This window comes from Eptesicus fuscus, chromosome 23 (assembly GCF_027574615.1).
Source record: "Eptesicus fuscus isolate TK198812 chromosome 23, DD_ASM_mEF_20220401, whole genome shotgun sequence".
Classification (NCBI taxonomy): domain Eukaryota; kingdom Metazoa; phylum Chordata; class Mammalia; order Chiroptera; family Vespertilionidae; genus Eptesicus; species Eptesicus fuscus.
The window spans coordinates 2,652,504-2,675,784 of NC_072495.1; positions in this window are offsets into that span (position 1 = coordinate 2,652,504).

Sequence of the window (23,281 nt, forward strand, 5' to 3'; positions counted from 1 at the left end):
TGTGCAACATACTTTATCTAGGAGTGTATAATACAAATATATACCTATTTGCTTATATTTAAAATGAAAAGCAATGGAAAGGCACTCAAGTAAAAACTTGGGCCCTAGCCAGTTTGGCTCAGTGGATAGAGCCTTGGTCTGCGGACTGAAAGGTCCCAGGTTCGATTCCGGTCAAGGGCACATGCCCGGGTTGGGGGCTCGATCCCCAGTAGGGAGCGTGCAGGAGGCAGCCGATCAATGATTGTCTTCCATCATTGATGTTTCTATCTCTCTCCCTCTCCCTTCCTCTCTGAAATCAATAAAAATGTATTTTTTAAAAATTGGTTAACTTTAGGGGGATGGAGGAGGCAGGAATGAAGCTAGACTGCTCTGCACGTAGGGGAGTGGTGTGTTATTGATGCTGCATAACAGGTTATCCTAAAAACTGAGCAATAACCTTTATTATCTCAGATAGGTCTGAGGGTCAGGACGCCCGGAGCGGCGAGCTGGTGGTTCTGGCTCAGTGTGTTTCATGACACCGTAGTCCAGAAGTTGGTCTATGACTCAGTGATCGAATGTCTGACGGGGCTAGAATCCACCTGCACGGTGGTTTCTCACGTGTTTGTTGGTGGTGAGCGTGTGTCCCCCCACCCCAGAGGGAGGCGACTGGCGGTGGTGGTGGGGGCTGGCCAGCAGGTGGCACCAGGCCATCAGCCAAGGCGGGTGCCAGCAGGGGAGTGGGAGGGCAATCACCCCACCCACCTGTCGCCCCCCAGATGGCCCTGATTGCCAGTCAGGCCTAGAGACCCTTCTCTATATATTGGGAACAGTCTCTTGGATTTAAAAATCAAAACCTGGCAAGGCCACTCTAACACTGAAAAAACAGGATGATGCAGCGATGACATGCATAAACTCTGGCTTGCACATTTGTGTCAGCCCTGATTCTGACACTTATCACTGTGTGACAAAGCCAATTACTTAACTTCTCTCTGCTTCAGTTTTTCCACCCATAAGATGGGGAAATGGTACTACTGCCTCAGAAGGTCATGTTATGTACTATCCTATCTAATAAAGAGGGGATATGCTAATTGACCATCACATCCTCACAAAGATGGTGGTGACCACAGCCAATAAGGAGGGAATATGCTAATTGACTGCCATGCCCTTAAAGATGGCGGCACCCACAGCCACAAGATGGTGGCACCCAGTCCCCTCAGCCCTGCAGCAGGCACATGGCACAGCCAGGCCCGCCCCCAGGCAGGTCTGGCAGCTCCGTGCCCCTGCCTCTGGAGGCCCCCAGTCCCCTCAGCCCCCCAGCCACCCAGGGCTGCCCTGAGGCGCAGGCAAGCCTCGGATGGGGCCGCCTGAGGCTCAGGTAACCAGGGCCAGCTGAGGCTTGCACTGCTGGCAGTGGCAGCAGCAGAGGTGTGTTGGGGGTGTTGCCTTCCCCTGATCTCCTGGTCACCTCCCACCCCTGAGGGCTACCGGACTGTGAGAGGGGGAAGGCCGGGCTGAGGGACCCCCCCTCCAGTGCATGAATTTTCATGCACCAGGCCTCTAGTTTTTTTATAATCAGGGCAAAAAGATGGAGCTGCCCATACAACAGCAAGATGCCTTTCACCTGTATGAAAAGTATGGTTACTGGTGCATGCAGCGTCCCGGATTGCAAGAGGGATGTCTGACTGCTGGTTTAGGCCTGACATCCCCCAAGGGGTCCCGGATTGGGAGAGGATGCAGGCCGGGCTGAGCGACCCCTCCCCGCTGTGGACAAATTTAGTGCACCGGGCCTCTAGTTTTATATGTTTGAGTTTGAAACCATATCAATGCCTTATGTAATTATAAAAGTAAATTGAATACAATTGAAAAAGAAAAATACTATTTTAAACATTGAGATCAACTTGCAATAAATAACCTAAACACATATCAAGACGATGGTTTAAAAACAGAGATAGTAATTACTTCAATTATTTTACAACAATAATTTGTACAATCCTAAAAGAATATATTCAAATGATTGAAAGAACTGTAAAGAAATCTTAAACTGTTTTCAGTAATTATAATAGAGAATTATTATTCTGAAACTATCAAGTGTATATATTTCAAAATATAACTATTATATTTTATATGTATACTATGTTAGTATTATGCTATATAGTATATATTCTTATATATTATGTTAGTCTGAAACCATGTTAATCTGAAATTATTAAGTGTGTGTGTACTAGGATATATCAAATGATTTGTTAATGTACTTAGGATTCAAATCTTTTTTTAAATCTTTTTTTTTTATTTCTCAATTACAGATGATGTACATTCTATTAATTTCAGGTGTACAACCCAGTGATTAGATACATATAACTTCTGAAGTGATCAACCTGATAAATCTAGCACCCACCTGACACCATACATAGTTATACAATATTAATGACTATATTTCCTGTGCTGTACTTTACATCACATGACTATTCTGTAACTACCAATTTGCACTTCTTATCCCTTCACCTTTTCCACCCATCCACCAACCTCCCTCCCTTCTGGCACCTGTCAAAAGTTCTCTGTATCTATGGGTTCCTTTCTGTTATGCCTGTCATTTATTTTGTTTTTTAAATTTCACATTTAAGTGAAATCATAATGGCAATTGTCTCAGCTGACTTCTTTCATTCAGCACAATAGCCCCTAAGTCCATCCATATGGTTTCATGTCAGGTCCAGCCTGACAGGTTGAACCGGGCTGAGGTAGGGAGGTGGGATTTGAGAAAAGAAAGACAGGACAGCGGGATTCGGGAGGTCCACGAACTCTCGGGGAGCTCTGGCGATCTTTATTAGCAGTACAGTGCTTTTTATACATAAGACACTAAGCAGGGAATCAATCAAAAGGAAAACATTCTTTGTTCCTCTAAAATCACTACTGGAGGGATAAGTTGAAGGACAGGTCTCTTGTTACAATAAATCTCACTAACTGGAATACATATTTCTTGGTAAGCCATGAAAGTAGCTCTTATCCTACTGATAGCAGTCGTATAAACAAACCCTGGGAAAGCTCTGTAGGCAGGGGCTGCTCTCGTTATACTGATTAGTTGCCATCCAAACAGGCCTGGGAAATCTGTGCGGGTAGGTGCCAGCCTTGCTAGCCCCTACAGGTGCAAGGACCGTGTCAGCTTACATCTGGCTCCCACAGTTTCAGATGCAGGATTTAACTTTTTTATTGGGTGACCCACATTCCATTGTATATATGCACCACTTCTTCTTTAGCCATTCATTTATTGATGGACACTTAGGTTGCTTCCATAGCTTGGCTATTGTAAATAATGCTGCAATAAGCATATGGATGTCATTTTAAAAATATATATATTTTACTGATTTTTTACAGAGAGGAAGGGGGAGGGATAGAGAGCCAGAAACATCAGATGAGAGAGAAACATCGATCAGCTGCCTCCTGCACACCCCCTACTGGTTTTGTGCCCGCAACCAAGGTACATGCCCTTGCCTGGAAACAAACCTGGGACCCTTCAGTCTGCAGGCCGATGCTCTATCCACTGAGCCAAACAGGTTAGGGCCATAAGTCTTATTAATGTAATGTTTTGAGGGTTTTTTTTCAGATAAATACCCAGAAGTGGAATTGCTGGGTTCTTTGTTGTCTCTTGTTATACCCTTTGTTTTAAAGTTTATTTTGTGTAGAATAAGTTTTGCTACCCCAGCTTTTTTGTTTGTTTCCATTTCCATCGTCTTCCATCCCTTTACTTTCAGTCTATGTGAGTCTTTCAAACTGAAATAGGTCTCTTGTAGACGGCATGTCTAAGGGTCTTGTTTTCTATCTGTTCAGGCACTATATGTCTTTTGATTGGATTTATTTGCACTTAAAGTAATTGTTGATAGATATATAGTTACTGCTATTTTTAAATATATATATACTTTTACTGATTTCAGAGAGGCAGGGAAAGGGAGAGAGAGATATAAACATCAATGATAAGAGAGAATCATTGATCAGCTGCCTCCTGCACACACCACACTGGGGATGGAACCCAAAACCTGGGCATATGCCCTGACCAGGAATTGAACCATGACCTCCTAGTTCATAGGTTGATGTTCAACCATTGAGCCATACCAGTTGGGCCAGTTATTGCCATTTTATTATTCATTTTTTTCTTCTTAAAGAAGACCCTTTAATATTTCTTTTAATACTGGTTTGATGGTAATGAAATTCTTCATTTTTTTCTTGTCTGGGAAGCTATTCATCTCTCCTTCAATTCTACGTGATAGCTTTGCTGGATAGTAGTATGTCCTTGCTTTTCATCACTTTGACTATTTCGTGCCAATTTCTTCTGGCCTGCAAAGTTTCTGTTGGGAAAATCAGCTGACAATCTTATGGGAGCTTTTCCCTTGCTGCTTTTAAAATCCTCTCTTTGTCTTTAACCTTTGACATTTTAATTATGTGTCTTGCTGTGAGTCTCTTTGGGTTCATCATCTTTGGGACTCTCTGTGCTTCCTGGCTATGTATGTCTAGTTCCTTCACTAGGTTAAGGAAGTTTGGGGGGTTTTTTTGGTCATTATTTTTTCAAATAGGTTTTCAATTCCTTGCTCTCTCTCTTCTGCTTCCAGCACCCCCATGGTATGAATGTCGCTCATTGAGGGAGTAGTCTGAAGCTGTTCACCGAGTGCACTGACCAAGGTGCAGGTCAAGGTCAGCTGCCACCTGTGCCCTGCCTACGGCCACCTGGCATGAGCTACAAAGCGATCTACAGAGGGCTGCTACTTGTGCTGGGCCTGGAAGTGCCCGGGAGATGCCAAGCTGTGAACCAAGGCCAGCTGCCACTAGCACTGGGCCGAGGGCCACTTAGCAAGAGGTATGAGGCAAGCTGGGGCCAGGTGCTGCTTGTTTGATAGGTTTTAGGAAAGTCTGAAGTAGGAGCCAAGCTAGGCTGTTTGTATGGAGCAGCCACTGGAGATGGCTTGGGTGGGTCAGCAAGTTGGTGGGGAAAGGTCTCAGGAAGTCACCAGGGAGGGCAAACGGTGTGAGCCAGGTTAATGGAGGCTCAGATATGGCACCTGCTGGCTGGCTCTGTGAGGGGAGGCTCAGCAAGGGAACAAGACCTCAGCCAGCACTTCTGTCTGGGAGGAAGCTGCCCCTCAGACCCCGTCCCGAGCCAGACAATTCAGTTCCTCCTCACAAGTCCTGGCTGGCTTTTGAGCTGCTGCCCCAGTGCTGGAGCTCAGAGGGAGAGAGGCGAGTAAGTAATGTGAGGCCCTTTAGGAGGAATGCCTAGGACTGCAGGAGCCCTCTGTCACTCAGCCCCAACCTGCTGGCTTTCAGAGCCACAAGTTGTGAGGTCTTCTACTCCCAGCACTAGAACCTTGGCTGGGGGCCTCGTACGGAGCTAAGACCCTGGGTCCTCAGGGGACCTCTGCAGCCACGGTATCCCTCCTGATTTCTAACTGCCTCACACGGGGGTGGGACCAGCCCACTCGGTGTCTCTGCCCTCCTACCAGTCTGAGTGGCTTCTTTTCCGTACGTCTTTAGTTACAGGACTTCTGTCCAGCTAGATCTCAGGAGGTTCGGAATGATGGCTGTTCTGTAGTTCGGGTGTAATTTTGACGTGGTTGTGGGAGGATCCGAGTACCACGTTTACCTACACCTCCATCTTGACCAGAAGCTAGGATCCAACTCTGATCAGAGCCAAATGGAAAATACTGTAATTCTACATTCTCTTTGAAAAATTGGTAGGAACTTACATATTTTTAAAGAAACCATATATCTTTTCTCTGTTTACTGAAAATGCCTAAAAGCCATGACTAAGCCCCAAATAATAAACATCCCAACACCTAGATAAGATTCTCTAAGTAGAATTTCCAACGGAAAGAAACCACGGCTCCCTGGATAAATGCTGATTTCGGGCCGGGACAGGAAACGTTAAAGGGGTCCTGGGCTTTGTGTCGTACTGGAAGGCACAGAGCTGTCGTAGACCGTAGGGGTTTGTACAAAGGCCCGGGAGCCCCCTGGGCACGGATGGGTAATGTGGACATTATGGCAGAAAAATCATGATAGGAGTCACAGCTACAATATCACCTCAAATTTTTTAAAGCCCATTAGTTCACCGTGACACTAATAAGGTAAATAAATGAAACCCAGTGATGGCTTCAGAAGATGCTAAGGAGCCAAGTCAGGATTGTAGAGAAGAAAACGGGAGCGAAAGAGGCAAGTGGTGACTCTGCTTTTCCCATTTAGACCGCAGCTGAGGAATTTCAGCTAAAATCCCAGCAAAATGAATGCTGAACTAGACTATCACCATTTTGCAACCCCTAATGATAGAAGAATCCAGTTTGGGGCAGTTGGGGAGAGAAGACAGAGGTAAATAGCAGGAGAGCAGGAACAAGTGGGACTGGGCTGAAGCCTGTGGCAGTCTGGTCTCTGGCTGGTGGAATGGCATCTGCAGAAGCCAGGCTCACACCCACCTGACATAGCCCCCGGGCGGAGAAGCTGAGGATGGGGGTGGGGGTGCGCTGGGGGGGGAGCAGTTGCAGATGTGGCGCTGCCCCCGCTCAGAGCCCGCAGACACGCACCGTGGTGTGAACTGCGGAGTGGCGGCTGCAACAGAAACACCGAGGAAAAGGGACTTCTCGGAACAGAGAAACTCCTGCCTCCCCTACGCATCCCCGAGCTGTGTTCGTGGGCGGCACCCACGCAGGACACTGAACCGCCTTCCCCTCCACAGCCTCCCCGGGTTAGCCCCGAGCGGCCCCGGAAGAGAAGGGGCAACAGCGAGGTGGCGTGAAGGCAGGCAGCCTCGGTGGTACCTTCCACACGCATATCTACCCCAACCTGCGTGTGGCCGCAGCCCTCGCAGAGGGGCCAGGGTCCGCTGCGTGTGATTTGGAAAGATTCTCCCCTCGCACCTCCGGCACTCCCCACACAGACCACACGCCAACCTGGAAGCGCTGGTGAATGGGGTTTGGTGACTAAGCCCGGGGTGGTGGCACGCAGACAGAGGACACCTCACAGGTCACAGGTGTGCGGTCCTGGGCCTCCTGCCTTCGCTCTTGTCCGTAAATGAGGGCCATCGTGACGCGTCCCTCCCCATCGCACAGAGATGTGCGCACACAGCAGCAGCTCCACCGGCCACGCGTGCGTGGAGCCAGGTGTGTCCAGGAGGTGCTGGCTGACAACGGCTACTTGAGTGGCCGGAGGGTGGACTGGGCTCCGCTGTCGGGAGGCAGCGGGTCCCTGGGGGCTGGCTAAAGCATGGACCACCCTCCTCGTTAGTTCAGTGGGTCTGGGGTAGATGTCCACGTCCTGGTCTAGGGACCAGGCTGCCTTGGATTCGGGAAGGGACCAGCAGTGGCTGCAGCGGGACCGGCCAGCAGATGGCGCTGTCGGCGAGCCCAGCGCTCCTCCGGGAGCTGATGCAAGTAGGTCAGTTCCTGGCTCAGCCCACAGACCCGCGCTGGAGGGGGCGGCCTGGCCGGAGGCTGTCTGCGGAGCCGGCAGAAGGGCCTTGGAGCAGCTGGTGTGGGGGAGGCTCGGGACTAACCACCTGGTCCCCTCTCTGCTGGCTTCCCTCCAAGCAGGGCTCTGCACTCCCGGCCCGGGCAGCAGCGGGAGCCAGGGCATCCGTCAGGCACGTGGGAACCCCACCCCTAATCAGTCTTCCCAGTAACCCCTTTGGGGACTGAACCTTAAGAATAAGAAAATTCTCCCTAAAGTGGAATTCTGCAGCAGATAAAGCCCCGCCATCTTTTCTCTCCCAGTCTGGCCCCTCCTTGCCTCCCAGTTACCTGTCACTGCCCCACGCGTGCTGCTCGGAGGGAGGGACGTGGGGCAGTGCCCTGGGCGTCAGAACGTGGGCTCCTTCCACGTGCCGCCAGGAACACACCCCACTTTCGAGACTTGCTCTGAGGATGGAATGAAACAGCCCGTGCAAAGCGCGGCGGCGCAGTGAGAGGCCTCACCGGGCACCGAGGAGGGAGGCAGGGGTCCCTGCGGGAGGGCTGGCCTGGCCCGGCCACAGAGCTTCTCACAGCCCTTCCTGCGGCCCGGCTCTCGGCGCGCACTTGCCGTGTGGCCGGAGGGACTAAAGAACGGACCGTGTTCTGTCATTGGAAGGAGTTGAGGTTTAATGCACGGCCCGGGCACCTTGCTGGGTCGGTCACTCTGGGTGTGAGAAGACGCCTGGGTCCTAATTGCATGGCCGAGAGAAACCATCCACCAAAAACATGCGGCATTTGGCGGGAGAACCTAACTAGGAAGGAAAAGAGTTGTTTAAAGGGAAGCTCCAGCCCGGCCCGCGTGGCTCAGTGGGTGAGCTCGCCCTATGAACCAGGAGGTCATGTGATTCCCAGTCAGGGCACACGCCCGGGTTACAGGTTCAATTCCCAGTGGGAGCGTGCAGGAGGCAGCCGATCAGTGATTCCCTCTCATCATTGATGTTTCTATCTCTCTCGCTGTCTCCCTGCCTCTCTCTCTAAACTCAATTAAAAAACATTTAAAAAATAATAACGGGGAAGCTCCAGCAGCATTGCAAGAGGCTGGCAACCTTGCCAGTCAGAAAGGTCATCGGCAAACCCCGCTGGCGGCAGGAAAGGCCGAGGGATGGCACGTCGCACGGCACCACCTGCGTTCGGTCTCCAGGCACCGAGCTTACGTGCTGGTGCTTCTCTGTTGCCCAGCTCCCAGAGATGCCCGCTCACCACGGCGCGTGGGCACGGCAACCTCCCAGGCGTGAAGGGGGTGAGACGGGTGCCCCGTGGAGCGACTCACTGGGAAGGTGGCATCGCTCAGGAGGGAACACGCCGCACACCAGCAGGTGCAGAGGCCGGAGAATCCCGGAGACGGCGAGAGGATGCTGGCTTTCCCACTGCGGAGGGAGGGGATTTGGGCTCTATTACAATGAAATCTTCAAGGTCACGGAACCCCAGTCAGGGGGAGGACTTGAGTGCCCAGGCGCTGGCTCGGAGCGTTTCCCCAGATGAATGCTTCCTGACCCAGCACCACCGAGCCGCCACCTCCACGTGGGCCGCAGGCCACAGGGTGAGGGCGGGCGGAGAGCGGGGGAGCGGCAGCAAGCAGAGACCCTGTCTCGCTACCTTTATAAAGCACGACATCACCGCTTTCTGGGTCTTTGTCTCTCCGTGGTGTCTGGCAACAATGAGCCGCTGTCCACCTGCTCCCAATTTCTGCAGTCACGTGTCTGTGTGCGCATGTGAGGGTGAGCGGGTGAGCGAGGAAGCTAGGGAGCAAAAGTAAGAGGGAGGCAGGGAGGGGTATGAATATGTATATGTATATGTATATGTATATGTATATGTATATGTATATGTATATGTAGAGAGAGGGAGAGAGATAGAGAGAGAGAGAGAGAGAGAGAGAGAGAGAGAGAGAATGCAAAGCGAGGTGCCACTGAGCTGCCGGGCAGCCTTCCTGTGGGAACACAGCACCCAGGCGCTGTCTGCCGTGCAGTCTTGGGAGATCACTGCTGGGTTTTATGTGGACTAAACACCCTCTTGCCGTCGATCCCCTGGATGGCAAACTCTCAGATGAGGCCCTGCCCGCACCTGGCGCTCCATCAGGAGGACTGCTCGGTGGCCGCCGCTGTCGCTGCAAGAACAGCCTCTGGCCAGAAGGCTTGGTCAGAGAACGAGGGGAGAGCACGGGCTTCCGGGAAGGGACTTCTTTCTCCTGGTCCCTCTTTCCCACCGAGTGCAGCCAGCTCGCCAGCTCCAACACGTTACCATTTATGTGCTCTTGTCTTTGCCCACGTCACCTCCCACTCTGCCCTGACGGAGCCCTCCGCGTGTAAGCTGTTCTTTAACCCTGTCAACCCCCTGGGAGCTGTGCCCTGGGCGAAGCTCGAGCTTCCATCACTGTTGCCCAGGGCAACTCCCAGCAGAGCAGGGGGTCTCCCTGTGGTTTGAGAGGATCATATTCTGTCCCGGGGCCTCTGGTAAATGGATTAATCACGGGGGACAGTGCTGGGGGGCGGGGGGGGGGTGGCGAGAAATGGCCACACTGAGCTGGCAACCTGGGAAGCAACGTCCCACCGGCTTCCCCGGCCCTCGCTGAAGGGGGAAGCGGAGGGTCCTCAGAGGATGTGCCAGAGGCGAGCTCATTCTAACAGGCAACAGGGTGACAGTGAGGGAGGGCGGGGAGTGACAGGGGCTGACATAGAACGTGGGGACCAGCTACAGCCGTAAGGAACAGTCCTCATGCTCTGCGAGCGGCGACTGCTGTTCTGATGGAAGAAGGCACCTTCCGACCTGGCTGGGAGCAGCCGGGGACCTGGGAGCTCACCTGGAGACGCAGCCTTCCTCCCCATCGGGAGCTGCGCATGATCACGGAAAGATGAACGACTCGCTGCAGAACCCAGAGCCGCCAGCCCTTTGGAGACCCCCCAGCCCTTTGCAAATCTCATTTGGCATTCCCTTTGGTTACTTCCCCATGTAACCTTCGTCCTTCTACCCAACATAAGCAGTGGCTTATGGCGGGGGGGGGGGGGGGGGCAGAGCAGATTTTGGGGGTGACCTGCTGCTCTCCCTGGCTGCCGGCGGGATGGGAATAAACACTCATATGATTCTGCTGAATTGGCTGGAGTAGTGGCAGGCAGCTGGGACCCATGGGTTGTCCGGTTACAGGAGGAGGAAAATCAAACAAAAGGAGAGTGGAGCTTTCTGGAAGGAGCCAAACAAGGAGGATTTTATTTCAAATGGGATCCGCGGGGCTCCGCGAGGGCACTTTCCTTCCCTCCCGGGCGTGCTCCGTTATGGGGCACACGGGTTTTGTGTATGGTGCCCACACGCCAGAAGGCACACGCCTTCGGGTAACCCCCCTCCAGTGCAGGAAAGAAGCATCGCGGACACTGGGTAGGCCTCCACACCTCCGCGCACTGCCCAGCAGAGGATCACGCTGCCCACGTGCACCAACCGGCCGGCGTGCGAGGGGACAGCGAGCGCGCTGACTCCCTCGGCTCCGCGGAACAGGTCAGGGCCTCGGCACCTCCTGAGCGCTGGACCCGGCGCTGCTTCCGAACGGGCTTTGGGGTGGTTTTGCTAGTCCACCCGCTCCCTCAGCGGGGAGGGCAGTGCAGTCTTCAATGCGTTGGTCAGAGAACACCGGGCGCAGGGAAGGACGCTGATTGTGCAGCCGTCATCTGGGGGCCTGTCCGGGCTGTGTGCTCGCCGCGGTGAAAGGGGGCGGGTCTGCAGCCTTTGGGGGAAGAAGCTTTGGACGTTATTGTTTTCCTCCAGGTCCGCGTCCGCAGGAGGAGCTGGGCCAGGCTCCGGGCACTCACTTCTCGGCCCGGCTCAGCGGCTCAGCGTGAAGGCAGTCACCCCGAGTGCCCTGATGAGGCTGTTTGCAGGCTGATTTGGGTTCAAGCCTAGGCTGACAGGAACTGAACTTCACGTGCTGGTGTGAGGAAGAGCACCGGACACCTGCAAGGAGGGGGCAGCAGGGTCCCGGCAGGGAGCCCCCCCCAGCAGACCCGCCCTCCGAGGCCGCAGCACCGTCCGTGTCTGAGGAGCAGCCACTGGGCCAGGCCCCGCTGAGTGCCTGCAGCAGAGCTCTTACCGCGGGTCTCCTGCCCCGCCTCCCGGGCGAGGAGCTAAGCTCTCGGCAACGCTAAGTGGCTCGTCTACGGGGGTGACGGGAGCTGTGAAGCACCAATTGAACCCAGGGATGTACATTTCCCATCATCTGCTCTTTCACGTGCAGTACCTTATCCTTCACCGAACAGGTAACAAGTTTGTGGGTCACCAGACAGGTGATAAATGACCTGGATCCCAGTTAATGCCAAAGAGGGGAATTTTTTAACCTTCACTCGAGGATACATTTACTGATTTAAGAGGGAGAGAGGGGGAGGGGGAGAGAGACAGAAACATCGATGTGAGAGAGAAACACTGATGATCGGTTGCTCCCATGCACGTGCCCCACTGGGGATTGAACCCGCAACCGAGGTATGTGCCCGGACCAGAAGTTGAACCCGAAGCCTTTGGCGCTCGGGACCACCTGAGCCGTCCGGCCGGGGGAGGGGATATTTCGTGGAGAGTTTGTTGGACAGGATTGGACTGTATTCCTGGAAAGACCGATGCATTCCCACCACCGAGCCACATGCTCCTTTCTGACCCCCCCCCCCCCCCCCGCCCCCAACCAGGGAACCGGGGAAGTCCGCAAGGCTGGCCACCACGCAGATGGCTGCGTCTGGTTCCCAAAGGCCTTGGGTGAACCTGGGATGGGTCATGGTTAGGCAGAAGGTAAGAGCTGCCTGGGGGTAATGAGAGCCGCCAATCGCTGCGCAGCTGCCATGTACCAGGCACTGTGCCAAGTGCTTTGCCCTCACAGGGCTCCGTGAGGTGGTGTATTTACGAATCTATGGAAACACCGGGGCTCGGGAGTGTGAATGACCTGCCTGAATCCTACAGGATATGCTGCCCCTGTGATTCAACCCAGGTGAACCTGCAGCCCGCCCAGCCCAGCCGCTTGCCCTTGATGCTCTAGGCAGCCAATCAGTGTTGTTGCGTTGACTTGACAAATAATGACCCCCCCCCCCCAGCGGAATGCGCCGCCCTGTGCACCTGTGGGTTCCAGTCACTGACGGCTCAGTGAGCGCCTGTCCCGGAGCCAGACCCTCTGGAAAGCCCAGCTGCACCCCAGACCCCCTGCGCCCTGAGCCCAAGCTGCCCACCGCCTCCTGCTGAGCCAAGGAGCTGGGAGCCAGGGCCAGGCCTCCCGCCCGCCCCGCCCGCCCACCGCAACCGCTGCGGCGGCTCCCCTTCTAGAAAGAAGCCTCTCTGCCCACCGGACTCACCTCAGCTCAGTCCCCCCTCCCCCCGCCCCCAGGAGTCCTTTCCTTTCATTGTGTCTTGAGATAATAAAAGTGAAAACATAGAAATTCAATAAAAGTGGAGGCTTCACTCGCCTCAGCAGGTCCCAGAAGTATCTAATAAGTTGTGTGGAGATAAAATAGATCACGAGGTAGCAGATAAGAATAACAATCACGTTTCTTTGGGAGAGAGCCCTACGGAAAAGGAGGGAGAGAGGGAGGAAGAGGAAGAGAGAGAGAGAGAGAGAGAGAGAGAGAGAGAGAGAGAGAGAGCCTCAATGGCGGTGGTCAGTGCAATAAGGTTTGTGCTTTTGGAAAAAGGAGAACCAATTGCTCCTGTGGACGCCGTGGGAGAACAGGCGTGGAGGCCCTGGAGTGGGCAGGGGGTGCAGGGGCGGGAGTAGCAGCAGAGTGTCAGGAGAGGCCCGGGTCCCAGGCGGCCTTACACACATTACAGCTCGCAGCTCTCAGCGACGTCAGTCAGCAGCTTCCAGAGGCTGGGCAGCGCGATGTGAAACTAAAGGCCACCCACTTGCAAGAGGCCGTGTGCTGGGCAGATAAACACAGCGTCCTGGAAACAGCCAGAGAGCAGCTAAGGCCAACTGTCTGCTCAGACTGGAGTCAGCCCGCGCAGCAGCGGGAACAGCGGGGAGCGGCGTGGTCAGCAGGGGGAGCAACGTCCCCTGCAGCTCGGCCCTGAGCGTGGCAAGTCCTGGGGGAAAGCGCCATTCCTGTGGGTGCCCAGCCCGCACACTACAGCGCACAGCCTTCCCTTCCAGAAGCTTCTGATTAAACAGCAGAGCCCAGCACTTGACCGAAGCAAACTTCATTGAATAAATGAATGAAAGAACACGTGATTGGAGCCCTAGTGTCCCCGGGGCCGTCACCCAGAAGACCGAATATTTCTCAGTCCCTGATCTATGTCACAGCCACGCTGGCTCACAGGAGCTGGGAAGGATTCTGCGGGCAAAGACCGGGGAGCTGAGCACAAAACCCAGATGGTGAAGGGGCACCACGTGCAGGAGGCCACGTGCAGCAGAGGAATGAACTAGTGTTAGAGCCTGAGAGACCACCCACACTACAGCCTGTATCCAGGGGCCCCTCCCAGTCGGGATCAGGCCTAAACCGGCAGTCGGACATCCCCCAAGGGGTCCCGGATTGGAGAGGGTGCAGGCTGGGCTGAGGGGAACGTCCCCACCCCCGTGCATGAATTTCGTGCACCAGGCCTCTAGTTTTAAATAATAGTTTTGCTGGATAAAGTCTTGGTTGTAGGGTCATGCTTTTCATCACTTTGTATATTTCATGCCAGTCCCTTCTGGCCTGAAATGTTTCTGTTGAGAAATCAGTCAACAGTCTTATGGAAGCTCCAGTGTAGGTAACTAACTGTATTTCTCTTGCTGATTTTAAGATTCTCTCTTTGTCTTTAGCCTTTTGCATTTTAATTATGATGTGTCTTGGTTTGGGCCTCCTCTTTGGGTTCATTTTGTTTGGGGCTCTCTGTGCTCTCTGAACCTATGTGTCTTTTTCCTTCACCAGGTTAGGGAAGGTTTTGGTCATTATTTCTTCAAATGGGTTCTCCATCCTTTGCTCTCTCTCTCTCTCTTCTCCTTCTGGCACCTTTATGATGCAGATGTTGTTACACTTCATATTGTTCCAAATGTCCCTTAAACTATCCTCATTTTTTTAAAAAAAAATTTTTTTTCTTTTTGCTGCTCTGATTGGGTGTTTTCTGATGCCCTGTCTTCCCAATCCTCTGATTCAGTTCTCTACTTCATCTAACCTACTGTATATTCCTTCTAGTGTATTCTTCATTTCAAATATTATATCCTATATTTCTGACTGGTTCTTTTTTATGGTTTCTATGTGTGAGGGATAAAGGCCCCATCATTTTTCATACTGTTGTAATTCTCATGAAATTCCTTGGGCATCCTTATAACCATTTATTTTGAACTTTACATTCAGTAGATTGCTTATATCTTTTCATTTGGCTTTTTTTTTTTTTTGGGGTGGGGGGTGGGGAGATTTCTCCTGTTCTTTCATTTGGGGAATGTTTCTTTGTCCCCCCTCATTGTGCCTGCCTCTATGTGTGTGTGTCTGTGTATTAGATAGATCTGCTGTGTCTCCCAGTCTGATAAGGTGGCCTTTTGTAGTAGGTGTCCTGTGGGGCCCAGGGGTGCAGTCTCCTTGATCACCTGACCTGAGTACTCCAGGAATGTCCCTTGTGTGGTTTATGTGGGCTGCCCTGTTGTAATTGAACGTCGATTGCTATTGGCCCATTCATGCATGGGATCAACCCCAGGTTGGCTGACTGTGAGGATTGACTCTGACCAGTGTACAATCTGCTATGCAGGTGCTGACCACACAAAGCAGAATTCACCTCAGCAAGGTACGGTCCCAGCCAAGATCTCCCTTTGGGTTTTCCGATTGTGAAACTAATTGGATCCTGCTCTAATGCTGTCTGAAGCTGGCCACTGGGTGTGATGGTCCTGGGTCCTCTTGGGAGTGACTCTGGTGCAGGTCAATGTCAGACTCTTCTGTGACTGGCTCTGGGCAACCTGTTTGGAGGTACAAAGTGATCCACAGTTTATAGCTGTCTCTGCTGGTCCTGGGTGTGTGTGTGAAGGACCAAGCTGAACATTAATACCTGTTTCTACCAGCACTGAGCCAGGGGCAGGTCAGCAAATAGCCCAATGAATGTATCCTGAGATCTACCTCCGCCTGCCTCCTTTTGCTTGCTGCCTGGTAGGCTCAGTCACTGAAAAAGCCTCTGATCTTACTCACATTGTAAGCAATAGGTCCTCAGAGAGTCACCTGGTAGGGGAAAGCGTTGATGAATAGGTTGATATAGGCTCAGACTTGGTGCCAGTGCTGTGTCTGCGGCCACTCCGCAGGAGTCCCAGGGTACACCAAGGCTAGTTGCCACCAGCGGAATGTCTGCAGACCTTAGTGGTGGGTGGGGCAGGGTCTCAGGAAGTCATCAGGGTGAGGCCAGCAGGTTTTATTAGACCCAAACAGACCAAGATTTGGCTGTGTGAAGAGAAGGCGTGGCACCGGTTGGGCATGTGAGGGATAAATGGCGCCCATTCTAGAACCACACAACTCAGTCTGTCCGGATTCTGCCCAGACCTCCTAGAGAGCCCAGGCTCAGCAGGGCGGAGTTGCAGGAATCCAAAGGGTGAGGCTAGTGGATCTTCTATAAAGAGGGGGCACTGATCAATCTCCCAGGAAGGTGGGAGGAATGGCCCCTACCCTGGAGCCACACAATTCAGTCACTGACATCCCCTGAGTCTGCCTGGACCTCTACATGCTGGTCCCAGGCCGGTAACTTCTCTACAGGGCATGACCTCTACAGGCTGGGTGACAGGGAGCCAGGAGGGTGGGTTATCGCATCCCCCAGGCTGACATGGAGGGGAGTGCTCCACCCAAGGAAGATGGCGTCTGCCTTGTTTTTGGTAAGGATTCGGCAAAGGGAACCTGACAGTTGTCCCTTTAGCTCTCTCCCTGGAGCCACAAATCCCAGTCTCTCCTTAAAGGATTTTTCTCTGCTTTGCTATCCCTGCCCCAGAACGCAGGGTGAGCGGTTGCAAATGCAAATGAGATTTTTTGTGTTGGCTCTTTAAAAGGGTGCCTGGGTCTCTAGCAGACTCCTATCTCTCCCCCTCCCCCCCCCCCCCCCCACCCCCAATCACCCCCGGTGGACAGAAACCTTGCTGGATCTCACAGCCAGATGTTATGTGAGTGCTGCTTCTGGGCTCTGGTGGGCTGAGTAGGGAGCCCCGCAATGGGTTGAGACTCCACCCTGCCTACCAGTCTTGATGTGGCATCTTCTGTAAACCCTGTTATGAGACTCCTCTTCAGCGTCTGCGGTTGGTTAGTCAGGTTGGTTGTTCTGTATTTTAGTTGTAATCCCACTTTGGTCCTGGGAGGAGGTGAGTGTGACTTCCACTTACTGCACCACCATTTGGATCGCTCTTTATGTCACACTTTAAATCCATCTTGTTTTGCAGCCAATGGTTCCTGGGCTCAGAAGAAACATGAATGTGAATGTGACTGATACATCAGGACACTCGCTGACATATTCTGAATATCAAATAACCTCAGCACCTGGGAGGCTGAAAAAGCATTCTGCAAAACGAGCTTCCTCATATCAAAGGTGAAAAAGGAACTAAACTGCCTCAAAGCTTTCTCCGAGGGTTGCTATGCTTAGGGAGTACTGAGGTATTGCTAATGACTTCCTGAGATGACTCAGCGCGCCCTACATAATCTTATTCCCCTGGAAATGTGGAAAACTTCTCTGCTAACAGCCTACCTCTTCCTCCACCTTTTCCCTCTCCTTTCACAAACCTGGACCAGACCCAAGGATCTGGAGTATTGTTTGATTTTTAAGAATGATATAATGGCCGAAGCCGGTTTGGCTCCGTGGATAGAGCATCGGCCTGCAGACTCAAGGGTCCCAGGTTCGATTCCGGTCAAGGGCATGTACCTTGGTTGCGGGCACATCCCCAGTAGGGGGTGTGCAAGAGGCAGCTGATCAATGTTTCTAACTCTCTATCCCTCTCTCTTCCTCTCTGTAAAAAATCAATAAAATATATTTTTAAAAAAAAGAATGATATAATGTCTTTCTTTGCTATTTAATCTTTGTTCTTATTAATCATCTGTCCAATCTAGGTCAATCAATCAATCAATCAATCAACAAGCATTTCTTTTTAAAAATATATATATATTTTATTGATTTCATAGAGGAAGGGAAAGGGAGAGAGAGATAGAAACATCAATGATGAGAGAGAATCATTGATTGGTTGCCTCCAGCACGCCCCACACTGAGGATCAAGCTGGCACCCTGGCATGTGCCCTGACCAGGAATCAAACCGTGACCTTCTGGTTCATAGGTCAATGCTCAACCACTGAGCCACACCAGCCAGGCAATCAACAAGCATTTATTAAGCACTGTTCACGTGTTCATCCACGCAATAAGTATTTATTGAGTTCCTACTTCTCCAGGCACTGGCAATCCACCAGTGTTTAGTCAGCTCAGGGTGCTTACCAGGGTACCATAGACTGGGGGACTTAAACAACAAACATTATTTCTCATAACTATGGAGGGTGGAATCCAAGATAAGCATGCTAGCATGACCGGGCCTCAGACCGTCTTTTCTCATTGTATTCTCACATGGTAGAAAGAGGCCAGAGAGCTCTCTCTGGGTTCTTTTATTATTATTTCTTTATTTTTTAAATATATTCCTATTGATTTCAGAGAGGAAGGGAGAGGGAGAGAGAGATAGAAACATCAATGATGAGAGAGAATCACTGATCAGCTGCTTCCTACACTCCCCACTTTGGGGATCGAGCACACAACCCAGGCATGTGCCCTGACCAGGAATTGAACCATGACCTCTTGGTTCATAAGTTGATGCTCAACCACTGAACCACGCTGGCTGGGCCCTAGTCAACAAATGAAGCTCATCCCAAGTCTTTCAATTTCTGGGAAGACTTTTCAACCAACGACAGTCTGTCTTTCAGATGCTTTCTTAAAATATTAGCACGTTTTGCCTCAATTAATTTCATTTTCTTCACTGTGCTATAGTCTCTTTTAAGAAAGGGGAGTTGGAAAGGAGCTGGTTTGAGGTCTTGGCCATGGGCATGCTCTCAGGCAGGTCAGTTGACCCCATCAGACGAAAGGAAAGTTTAAATCCCTATTTGTAGGAGGGATTCCTCTCTCATAGGATGTGAACAAGGAAGCATGTGATCTCTAACGGCCACTGGTAGCCATCCTGGGTCTGTAAGGGAGCCCACCTTAGGGTAGCTGTAGACTGTGGAGCAGAGAGAAGAAAAGAGGCCCGAGTTTCTGATGAATCTCCAGGGCCTCCCCTACCTCTGGTCTTTATGCTACGTGAGATAATAAATGTCCGCACTTAATAAAACAGTGACCCGTGCTCCACACATGGGTGAGTGGCAAGTGAACACATGAGGTTCTCAGTGCGTCTTGCCTGGGCTTTCGTGCCGCTGTCTACACTGATCTCCCAGTTTCTAGTCTCTTCTTTGTTCTGTCCCTTCTACACACTGCCCTCAGACCTCTTTTCTAAAACACCTGCTGAAAAGCACTCAGTGATTCCCAGAACCTGTAGCATAAGATCCACATTTCCTGGCTTTGGCATCCCACCGTCTGCAAGCTCGGTCCCTTGCCTGCATTTCCAGGCATCTCCTCACATGCCCCAGCTCATGAGAACTAGTGCGGGAATTACGTGAAAGCACAGGCTTCAGAGTCAGAAGGACCTAAGTTCAAAACCCGACTTCCCTCAATGACCAGCCATGTGCTCTTAGGCAAGTTACTTAACCTCTTTGAGCCTTACTCAGTTTTCTTACCTGTCATCTTAAGGTGATGCTTTATATCTTGAAGGGTCAGTGTGCAGGTTATAAGTATGGGGAAAGGTGGGAGCTTGGAAGTCATTCTAAAAGACAATTGTAGTTGTTAGTGTTGTTGTTATATCTTATATATCAGCTGCTCCTAGGCTATTTGCCTTCGTGTAAACTTGCAAATCCAGCACAACTGCCTGGGATGCCCTAACGTTCCCCCTTCTTTCTCTTACCTTTTCTGTCTGGAGAACTTCTTTAGATTCAAAACTATCCAATGTCACCTCCACCGCCCAGCCTTCCTAAGGCCTCGGGCAGGAAGTTCTCACTTTGTGCTTCCAGAGTGCTTTGCACCCTCATACTCACTTTACGTTGTAAATATTGATATTCCTGCTACTAGTCTATGGAATTCCTGGTGGCCTGCATTTTATCTCCTTCATGTTGGAAGCTTCATCACATAGAATGGTGCAGATACCCCGTAAATGTTCATTGAATGATAGGAGAGAGCAGAGATTATGGATTGCGGAAAATTATCCCGGAAATATTATGGAGAAACATGTACCAAATAGCAACAACAACAGTAAAACATCGGCATATACGTACTCCTTTTCAACTTGGGAAGCACCCTTATGTCACAAAATCCTTTAAACAACGTACAGGGTGCTTTTGTGATGACCTTACATTACAGATGATTACATGGAGGTTTAAAAGGATGAGGGATCACCTCCTGATCAACAACCAAGAAGTGTCAGTATCAGAACACAAAGCCAAGATTTCCCAAAAGAACTCTGGATGCCTGGGGCAATGGGCCAATATTTGAGACAATGGAGTCCAAAGTGGGTTTTATGTAAGAATCACCAAAACAAGAACAGCAACAAACAAGCCCTCCAACCTTCCTTTTACCTCATAGTGAGGGGTGTGGTTGAAAGAACATTTACATGAAGGCTGAGGCACCTGGATTATAGACCAAAATGGCTGGGTAATTGGGGGCCATTTAGTTAGCTTTCCTAGGCGTGAGGACCTTTACAAGATGACCTCTAAGACCGCTTCTAGTTTTAAAAATCTTAATTAGAAAGTAGCTGTGATAGAACCGGCTTAGAGGAGCTAAGTATATTTTAATGGTTTCCGTCAGCAATAGCATTCACAGCTTTAGACTAAGACTGAGGAAGACAATGGGTATGGTGTCACGGGAAGGAGGAGATGGCAGCAAAGGAGAGAACCGACGTGTTCTAATCCTGCAGACGGTGCTGGTTTTTGCCATTTGTGTGTCTGACTCCAGAGATCTGGTGAAGAATGGAAGCCTCGTTCTTTTCCTTACATGAGAGATAAAACACTGGTGACTCTGCCCCGCTCCTTAATTCCTGGAAAAACAGAATAAATTGATTTGATAATGTTGATCAAAGAGGATTCGTCTATTTCCTGCCACAGACTTGTGAAATTTGCAGCTTCAAAGAGGAAATAAGAGAAATCTGCTTGTCAGAGTGACCTACATTGCACTTTAATTTAATTAGTTAGAGTTTCACCTTCTGCCTTTGGTGGAATAATTGGATGGAATAAAATTATATCTGGGGGATCTACGTTGCAAAATTGCTTAATCCCTTTCTTTGCAGTTAAACCGTCAAGGCCACAGACTGTCCTCCAGGATGACCTCCTACACTGATGGCTTCTGAGTCTGCGTGTCTCTGATTTATAAATAGACCCGGAGCTTTCCCAATAGCAGAGGTAGACTGCCTGTTAAGATTTTTCTAAACTGTGTACATTTGCAAAAGTGGGAACTGGCCAGTTTATTCCCAGCATTTTCAGCTAATTATTTAAATCATAAAATTGTCTAAACCTTGGGACTTAGGGCACAGCCTAAGTCAAACCATAACAGGTCCCAACAAATATTTGTTGGCTTAACTAAGCTTTCCAGTCTCCTTCCTAATGCAGGGATCCCTTCTGCACGACCCTTGACATGAACAGTGAGCTGCTGGTCAAACACATCGCTAACAAGTAACATGGTGGAATACCTCGCTTATTCATTCACTGGTCTCATATTTTTCTCCCTGCCCCCATTAATCCCTGTTCTGGAATCAGAGAACAGAATTGCTCCTGTTGGCAAACTGTCAGCCCTAATTGACATGTTATTTATAACTAGAGGCCTGGTGCATGAAATTCATGCATTCGGGCGGGAAGGGGGTCCCTCAGCCCGGACTGCACCCTCTTGCAGTCCAGAAGTGCTTGGGGGATGTCCAACTGCTGCGGAGGCGGGAGAGGCTCCCACCACTGCTGCTGTGCTCTCCAGCTGTGAGCCCGGCTTTTGGCTGAGTGGCACTCCCCCTGTGGGAGCACACTGACCACCAGGGGGCAGCTCCCGTGTCGAGCGTCTGCCCCCTGGAGGTCAGTGGGCCTCATAGCAACTGGTCATTTCGCCATTCGGTCAATTTGCTTATTAGCCTTTTATTATATAGGATCAGTCCAACCTCTCCTCCCTCTTCTATTTGCAGCGACATCTTGGTTCTCTTTGGGGAACCCAGCAACTTTTTCTTAGTCCTGACGCTAACATCTGGAGGGCTGAGAAACAAGAGTTAAAATGGAAGTCCCCTACCATATACCTAAATATTTAAAAACTATACATAGAGCAAACAAAATTGTTACATAAAATAGGCTCTGCCCTGGATTGTTGGGCTCTGTGGATAGAGCGTCGGCCTGCAGACTGAAGGGTCCAGGGTTCAATTCCGGTCAAGGGCACATGCCTGGGTTGTGGACACAATCCTCAGTGGGGGGCGTGCAGGAGGCAGCCGATCAATGATTCTCTCTCATCATTGATGTTTCTATCTCTCTTCCTCTCCATTCCTCTCTGAAATCAATAAAAATATATATTTTTAAAAATATGCTCTACAATTTTACTTTTAGAATGCCCACATTTTTAGTTATGTGTAAAACTACAGTTTTTAAAATTTTACTTTTTTAATATGTTTTTTAAAATTGATTTTTAGAGAGAGGAGAAGGGAGAAGGAGAGATAGAAACATTGATGAGGAACATTATCCATTGGCTGCCTCTTGCACACCCCCTACTGGGGACTGAGCCCACAACCTGGGCATGTGCCCTGACCAGGAATTGAACCAGTGATCTCCTGGTTCACTGGTCAATGCTCAACCACTGGGCCACACTAGCCAGGCTAAAATTTTACTTTTTAATGAGTTTACATTCAATATTATTTTGCATTAGTTTTAGGTGGACAACATAGTGGTTAGACAATCATATACTATACAAAATGTACCCCCCAATATTTCCAGTACCCACCCAGCACCATACATAGTTATCCTAGTATTATTAACTACATTCCTTGTGCTGTACTTCACATCCTCATGACCATTTTGTCACTACCAATTTGTATTTCTTAATCCAGTGGTCGGCAAATCGCTGCTCTCGAGCCACATGCGGCTCTTTGGCCCCTTGAGTGTGGCTCTTCCACAAAATACCACGGCCTGGGCGAGTCTATTTTGAAGAAATGGCGTTAGAAGAAGTTTAAGTTTAAGAAATTTGGCTCTCAAAAGAAATTTCAGTTGTTGTACTGTTGATATTTGGCTCTGTTGACTAATGAGTTTGCCGACCACGTCTTAATCCCTTCCATTTTTCACCCAGTCCCCCCTCCCTCCTGGTAACCATCAGTCTGTTGTCTGTATCTATAAGTGTGTTTCAATTTTGTTTTGTTTATTCTGTTCTTTAGATCCCACATATAAGTGAAATCATATGGTATTTGTCTTTCTCTGACTGACTTATTTTCCTTATCATAATACCTTCTAGGTACATCCATGTTTCACAAATGGTAAGATTTCTTTTTTTTTTTAATAGCCAAGTAACATTCCATTGCATATATACACCACAATGTTCTCATCCACTCTTCTGTCGATGGACACCTGGGTTGCTCCATATTTTGGCCACTGCAAATAATGCCGCAGTGAATATAGGGTGTACACATTATTTCCAATGAATGTCTCGGGTTTCTTTGAACACGTACCCAAAAGTGGCATCACTGGGTCATAAGACAATTTCATTCCTAATTTTTGAGGACCCGCCACGCTGTTTTTCATAGTGTTGACACCAACGTACATTCCCATTAACAGTGCACGAGGGTTCCCTTTTCTCCACTTCTTCACTAA